This window comes from Dasypus novemcinctus, chromosome 8, assembly GCF_030445035.2.
Source record: "Dasypus novemcinctus isolate mDasNov1 chromosome 8, mDasNov1.1.hap2, whole genome shotgun sequence".
Lineage (NCBI taxonomy): Eukaryota > Metazoa > Chordata > Mammalia > Cingulata > Dasypodidae > Dasypus > Dasypus novemcinctus.
Window position 1 is genome coordinate 106,415,779 of NC_080680.1, and position 8,084 is coordinate 106,423,862.

Consider the following 8,084-nt stretch of genomic DNA (forward strand, 5'->3'; position numbering starts at 1 on the left):
AATGGAATTTTCCCCCTGATTTCATCCTCAGATGGCTCAGTTCTAGGATACAAAAACATTACTGATTTTTGCATGTTGGTCCAGTATCCTGCCACTTTGCTGATCTCATTTATTAGCTCAAGTAGCTTTGTCGTGGATACTTCCGGATTTTCTAAGTACAGGACCATGTCATCCACAAACAGTGAGAGTTTTACGTCCTCTTTCCTATTTGGATGACTTTCTTTTTTTTTTTTTTTTTTCCTTGTCTAATTGCCCTAGCTAGAACTTCTAGTACAATATTGAGTAACAATGGTGACAGTGGGCATCCTTGTCTTGTTCCCAATCTTAGAGGGAAAGCTTTCAACCTTTCCCCATTGAGTACGATGTTGACTGTGGATTTTTCATACATGCCTTTTATCATATTGAGGAATTTTCCTTCTCTTCCTATCTTTTGAAGTGTTTTTATCAAAAAAGGATGCTGGATTTTGTCAAATGTCTTTTCTGCATAGATTGAGAATTTCATGTGTTTTTTTTTCCTTCAGTTTCTTAATGTGGTGTATTACGTTGATTGATTTTCTTATGTCGAACCAGCCTTGCATACCAGAAATGAATCCCTCTTAGTCGTGATGTATAAGTCTTTTGATATGGTGTTGGATTCAATTTGCAAGTATTTTGTTGAGAATTTTTGCATCTATGTTCATTAGAGAGATTGGTCTATAATTTTCTTTTCTTGTAGTATCTTTATCTGACTTTGGTATTAGGGTGATGTTGGCTTCATGAAATGTGTTGGATGATTTTCCCTCCTCTTCAATTTTTGGAAAGAGTTTAAATAGGATTCTTTTTTAAATGCTTGGCAGAATTCACCTGTGAAGACATCTGGTCCTGGACTTTTCTTTCTTGGGAGATTTTTGATGATGGATTCAATATCTTTAAATGTGATTGGTTTGTTACATTCTTGTATTTCTTATAGGGTCAGTGTAGGTTGTTTGTGCATTTCTAGGAATTTGTCCATTTCATCTAAGTTGACTAGTTTGTTGGCATACTGTTTCTCATAATATCCTTTTATGATGCTTTTCATTTCTATGGGGTCAGTTGTAACTTCCCTCCTTTCATTTCTGATTGTATTTATTTGCATTGTCTCTCTTTGTTTCTTTGTTAGTCTAGCTAGGTGTTCGTTAACTTTATTGCTCTTCTCAAAGAACCAGCTTTTGGATGTGTTGATTTTCTTTTTTTTTTTTTCCTGTCAATTTCATTTATTTCAGCTCTAATCTTTATTATTTCTTTCCTTCTGCTTGCTTTGGGTTTGCTTTGCTGTTCTTTTCCTAGTTTCTCTAGTTTTTCAGTTAAATCTTTGAGTCTCGCTTGTTCTTCTTTTTTAATATAGGCATTTAGGGCTATAAATTTCCCTTTCAAGACTATCTTTGCTGTATCCCATAAGTTTTGATAAGTTGTGTTCTCATTTTAATTTGTCTCACTATATATATATATTTTTTTTTTAATTTTAAGATTTATTTATTCACACACACCCCCACTCTGGTTGTCTGTTCTGTGTGTCTATTTGCTGCGTCTTCTTCTTTGTCCACTTCTGTTGTTGTCAGTGACACGGGAATCTGTGTTTCTTTTTGTTGCATCATCTTGTTGTGTCAGCTCTCAGTGTGCGGCACCATTCCTGGGCAGGCTGTACTTTCTTTTGCACTGGGCAGCTCTCCTTATAGGGTGCACTCCTTGCACATGGGGATTCCCTACGCAGGGGACACCCCTACGTGGCATGGCACTCTTTGCGCACATCAGCACTGCACATGCACCAGCTCCACACAGGTCAAGGAGGCCCGGGGTTTGAACCGCAGACCTCCCATTTGGTAGACAGACACCCTAACCACTGGGCCAAGTCTGCTTCCCATTGTCTCACTATGTTTACTGATTTCACTTGCAATTTCTTCTTTGATCCACTGATTATTTAGGATTGTGTTGTTCAGACTCTACACATTCGTGAATTTACTTTTTTCCTGTCTATTATTGATTTCCAGTTTCATTCCATTATGATCTGAGAAGGTGCTTTGTATAATCTCAGTCTTTTTATATTTATTGAGAGCTGCATTGTGCCCTAATAGGTGGTCTATCCTGGAGAAAGATCCATGGCACTTGAGAAGAATGTATAACCTACTAAGTTTTGATGCAGTGCTCTGTATATGTCTATTAGGTCTAACTCATTTATCATGTTGTTCAAGTTCTGTTTCCTTGTTGATCTTCTGTCTAGTTGTTCTATCTAATGATGTGAGTGGGGTGTTGAAGTCTCCAACAATTATTTTAGAGATGTCTACTTCTCCCTTCAGTTTTCCCAGAGTTTGTCTTGTGTATTTTTGGATACCCTGGTTAGGTGCATAGATATTTATGACTATTATATCTTTCCGGTGGATTGTCCCTTTTATTAATATATAATGGCCATAGCAGTTTGACATAGTTATGAATTCCAAAAATAGATATTGGATTATGTCTGTAAACTGGTCTGTACTTGGGCGTGATTAAATTAAGATTAGGGCTTTGATTGGGCCACTTCAGTAGGGAGGCCAAGGGGTAGGGACTCACAGATAAAAGGCATGGCAAAGGACAGACTTGGAACATTTTTAATGTTGGAGTTTGATGCTAAAGTCTTAAGCTGGAGCCCCAGAAAGTAAGCACACAGAGGAAAGAGAACCAAGCCCTGGGAAGAGAGGCACCCTGAGCCCAGAAAGAAAGAAGCCATAGGAAGAGAGGAACCCTGAGCCTGGAAAGAAGCAAGAGAGGATCCCAGGAAGCCTGAATCCTGGCAGACTTTGGCAGCCATTTTACTCCAACACATGGAAATAGACTTTGGTGAGGGAAATAACCTATGCTTTATGGGCTGGTGTCTGTAAGCTCCCACCAAAATAAAACACCCTTTATAAAAACCAACAGACTTCTGGCATTTTGCATCAACATCCCTTTGGCTGACTAATACAATGGGCTTAATATTGCATTTAAAATCTGTTTTATATGATATTAGTATAGCTACCCCTGCTCTTTTCTGGTTGCTATTTGCATGGAGTATCTTTTTCCAGCCTTTCACTTTCAGCTGGTGAGTTTCTTGTAAGCAGCATATGGATGGCTCCTGTTTTTTAATCCATTCTGTCAGCCTGTATCTTTTGATTGCAGAGTTTAATCCATTCACATTCAGTAATATTACCGCAAATGTACTATTTACTTCCTCCATTTTATTCTTTGGTTTTCATATGTCATATTTTATTTTTGTCTGTCTTTCTACTCTTTTGGTTATCCTTTCTGTTGTTCTTTCTTCTATGCTTTCCTCCAAGCCTGTCTTTCATCTTTTTCTTTCAGATTCTAAGGTTTCCCTTAATATTTCCTGCACAGGTGGATTCTTTTTTGCAAACTCTCTTAGTTTCTTGTTTGTTTGTGAATATTTTCTACTCACTTTTATATTTGAAGGACAATTTTGCTGGATAAAGAATTTTTGGCTGACAGATTGTTTTCTTTCAGGATCCTAATTGTATCATACCACTGTCTTCTCGCCTCCACAATTTCTGAAGAGAAATCTGTGCTTATTGGATGTCCCTTGTACATGATGGTTTGCGTCTCCCTTGCTGCTCTGAGAATTTTCTCTTTATCTTTGACATTTGGCATTCTGAGTAGTATGTGTGTTTGAGTAGGTCTATTCTGACTTATTCTGATGGGTACGGTGCACTTCTTGGACATGTAAGTTCATTTATTTCATGAGAGTTGGGAAATTTTCAGCTATTATTTCCTCAAATACTCTTTCTGCCCCTTTTAACTTCTCTTCTCCTTCTGGAACTCCCATGACACATATGTTGTTGTGTTTCCTGTTGTCACTCAACTCTCTGAGCCCCTGCTCAATTTTTTCCATTCTTTTCTCTCTTCAGCTTTAGCTGTTCTGTCTTCAGTATCACTTATTCTCTTTTCTATCATTTTGATTCTGCTGTTGTATGCCCCAAATGTGTTTTTCATCTCACCTTTTGTGGCTTTCATTCCTAAGTGCTCTGTTACTATTCTGTTCAGGATTTAAATTCTTCTTTGTGCTCACTCAATGTCTTCTTGGTATCATTTATCTCTTTAACCGTATTGTCTTTCAACTCATTAATTTGATTTTGGAAATTTGTGTGCATCTTGCTGATTGGTTCTCTCAAATTCTGCATCTCTTCTGGGGCTTTGATATATTTATTTTCTTGGGCCATGTCTTCTATTTTCTTAGTATGGCTCACAATTTTTTGCTGCTATCTAGGCATCTAATTAGGATGTAGTTTACTCAGATGCTTAATTTCTTTCTTTTTTGTTGGGATTTAGTGGCAGGAGGTTGTGTGCTCTTTGATTCTTGGCTTGACCTGGATTGTTAGGATTGTCCTGCTGCTTGCTCAAAACTGGGTACTGGACCCAGTAATTGGTTGTAGAGTCACTTCCTAGGGCCTTGGGGAGGGAGGTTATAGAGGAGGTTATAGATTTCTTTATCCCATCTGGGCACATATAGTTGGTGAATCCAAGACATGGGAGGTAAAAATGATCTTAAAAAACAAAACAACAAAACAAACTGGGAACTTAAAAATCCAATGGGCCAAAAAATAGTGTCACTTATTTGAGAAACACAACAGCAAAAATTTAAGATAATTAATCCAATTTTATTTTTTAAATTTGAAATGAAAAACTGCACAACCAGATATTTGAAATCCTGGGCTCCAAGGAACGGCTCAGGTCTTCTGCTGGAAAGTCCCTCTCTTCTCCAATAGGGGAGTTTCTGCTCTAGGATTGAAATAGCCTCCAAATTAAATCCCTCAACATTCCAAAATGTCAAAAGAGTCCAAGAACCCAAAAGTTCTAAATTTTCCACGATTTTGAGACTTCTAAAATTTCCAAGATACTAAAATTATAGGGAATCTAAGATTCCAAACATGTGACAAATCCTAGAGCCTGAAACCTCTAAAGTTTCTAAGATTCTCAGACTTCCGAAGGCCTTAACTTTCCCAAATTTTGAAAGCGCCAAAGACCCCCTTTGGACGTACTTGAGAAGCTTGACAGGAACAGGGCCATCATCGGTACCTCCTGCTTTTTCCCAGGCGAAGGAGCTGAGGCCACCCCCCTTGGGCCTGGCTGTCCCTGAGGGCCAGGGGAGGAGGCAGGGCTTCCTGGGTTCAGGGCGGTCTCCATGAGAAGGAGCCACAGAGATCCTCAGCCATGAGTTGGACCTTAGGCCTCCTCCCTGCCCCCCTGGGATCCCCCACCTGCTCCTTGCGCCTCTGGGGACCCCCACCCTTCTCTGTGCTCTTCTGGGCCCCTAATCCTTCTCTATGAAAGGGCAGCAGCTGTCTAGGACCCTGGGCCCCTTGTCCCACCTCCTCATTTATTCCCTGGGTTCTGCCCTCAGATAGTTCACCTCCTAGTGGGGAGGACAGAACATCAAGTAGCAAGCACCCCGGGAAGGTTTTAGGGAGGGCAGCAGCATGGTCAGGTTGACTCCCTTTGGGGCCCTGCCCCTGCCTCCCACCTGCTGGCCGCACCCGGGTGACACCCTGAGAAGGCCAGGCCTGGGCTCCTGCCCCACGAGGAAGACACCGGAGGCTGCAGGCTGGCAGGCACCTTGAGACAGCCGGCCCTCAGCTCCCTGCTGGCTTGGAGCTGCCACTCCGTCTGCCCACCCCAGGCCCGTGTCTCCCCCTTGTGTCCCACTGGGGTCCTCTCCTCTCAGGTTCTGCTGCCCCCTGAGCTGGGCCTTCTCTCCAGCTCTGATCCTCATGAGGGGACCACTTCTCAGGATCTCAGGGAGAGAAGAAAGCTGCTGAGACCAGCCCGGCACGCCCCACCCCCACCAAGGCAGGACCCCTCCCCATGCGTGGCGGCGGGGGGAGGCTGGCGAACTCTGAGAACTTCCATTTCCTCCACTATCCAGGGTTGTAGGGAGATTGGGGGTGCTGGCTCTGGGCTTGTTAAGGGTCCCATCAGGGGCACTCCACCCTTGCCGGCCCCCCCACAATCCCTCCCCCACAACCCACACACACACACACACACCACTGCCAACCCTGAGTGAAGCTGAGGCAGCAGCACAGAAGGGGGCAGCACAGAAGGGGGCAGCGTGGAGGCGCAGGGGTGGAGAGCAAGAGGCTCGGTTTCAACAAGCACTCATTGTGGGGGCTGAATGGCCCTTCCCTGGTTCCATTCATGAAAGTGGTATTTTTAGCCCTGGACCGGCCGCCTGCGGTCCCGGCGGGGTGGCCAGGCCATGTGTCACGTCTGAGTGATCATGAACTCACTCTGCTCGGGAAGCGGGCCACGGGGGCCAGCTGCTGCCTCCAGGCTGCCGCGCGTCCAGGGCCACGCCAGGCCCAGCACTTCTGGCAGCTTCAACCTTCCCCCCTCCAGGTCCGCCTCGGGCGTGGGGAATAATAGAGCCAATTCCCACGGATGGACGCCTCCTGGGTGCCAGGCACCGCTCTGATTTTAACATCAGAACTCATTTCTCAGAGGTAGCTACTATTATTCCACATTACCGAGGAGGAAACCGAGGCTCAAAGCAGTCGATTTCACTTACTCAAGCCCACGTGGTGGAAGCTGGCCGAGCAGGGCGATTCGAAGCCAGGCGGTTGAGCTGCAGGATTCCTGCTCTTAGTGCATGGTCACTTGGGCTCTAGACCACGGGTGGACCATCATCTAGTGACAGCAGATCCTCCTGCCTGGGACCCAGAGCCCAGCCCCACTCTCGGTCCCCTGAGTTCTCTGGGACTGTGGGGAATGTTCAGTCCGACCAACCTTTGGAGGAGAGAAAACTGAAGCTGGGGAAGGGCCCCAAGGTCATGGAGCCTGTTGGCTTTAATTCCCAAGCCAGGTCTCTTCCCACTAAATGGACAAGGTCATCTTATGACCTGCCTACTTCCTCAGCCTTCCCCTGAGCGCAGCACCTGCACCCAGCTTAGCTTACAGCAGAGCAAAGAGCCTGGGGTATGGAAGCAGATTTGAGACCTTCCCTGCACTTGCTGTGTGATCTTTGACAAGTCTCCTAACCTCTCTGAGACTCGGTTTCCTCCTCTGTAAAGTGGGAGCGATTCAGAAGGCTGTTTGGCGGGTTTAAATTGCCTGGGGATTCGACAGATGTCGATTTCCTTATATTGGGCACTTCCAACCTACTTCAGCCCTACTGTGCCCAAATGCATGGTGTTCACTGTCCAGGGTCACTCTTGGAAATGAAAGATCTAATGGTGGAAATTGTGGACACTGTGACCAGCTGCGTGGGAGGTATTTGATGCCAACCATGCCATGCCGACATTCGCCAGCTCCTCCGATTCCCAGCAGAGAATTTGGCAGGTGGGTGGGATGGAAGGGAGGGAAGGAGAGAGGGAGGGAGGGAAGGGAGGGAGGGGAGGGGAAGGCGGGGAGGGAGGGAAGGGAGGAAGGAAAGAAAGAGAGGGGAGGGGAGGGAGGGGAGGGCAGGGCAGGGAGGGGAGGGGCAAAGCCCGTTCACTCCCTGAGCAGGCCGCTCAACTAGGAGAGCAGAACAGACGTGGTGGTTCTTCCCGGCCTGCTTAGCCGTGACCCCTCTGGGTAACCTTGGGTGAGTTTTTGCCCCTCCTGGAGCCTCAGTCTCCTCAATGAAAGCCCCAGGGCTTTTTCAGGGCACTTCCAAACCCCCTTTTCTCTGACTTGATCAGGAAAGCCCCTCCCTTTACCCCTGCCCCAGCACACACGCGCACGCATGCGCAGACACACACATGCGCGCGCGCGCGCGCACACGCATACACAGACGCGCACGCACGAGCGCACGCGCGCACACAGTGACCTGCACTTCGCACAGGGAAGCGCTGAAGCCTGGCTCTGGGCTCACCGTGGACTGGCCCGTGGCCCCTGAGGGTGGGTGCCTGTGGCCACCTCAGCCGCTGACTCCAGGATCTGTCAGCTCAGGCCCTCAGCTCGGGGACTGCATCCTGGTTGCAGATTTCCGGGTCAGAGAACCTGACCGTCCCACCTGGGATCTGTGTCGTTTGTTGGGCCACATGTAAAGGCCTAGGGATGGGGCAGCTGCTCCAAAACCAGGGTGGGGATGAGGCGAAACTGAAAGCATCTCTAATTCAGAG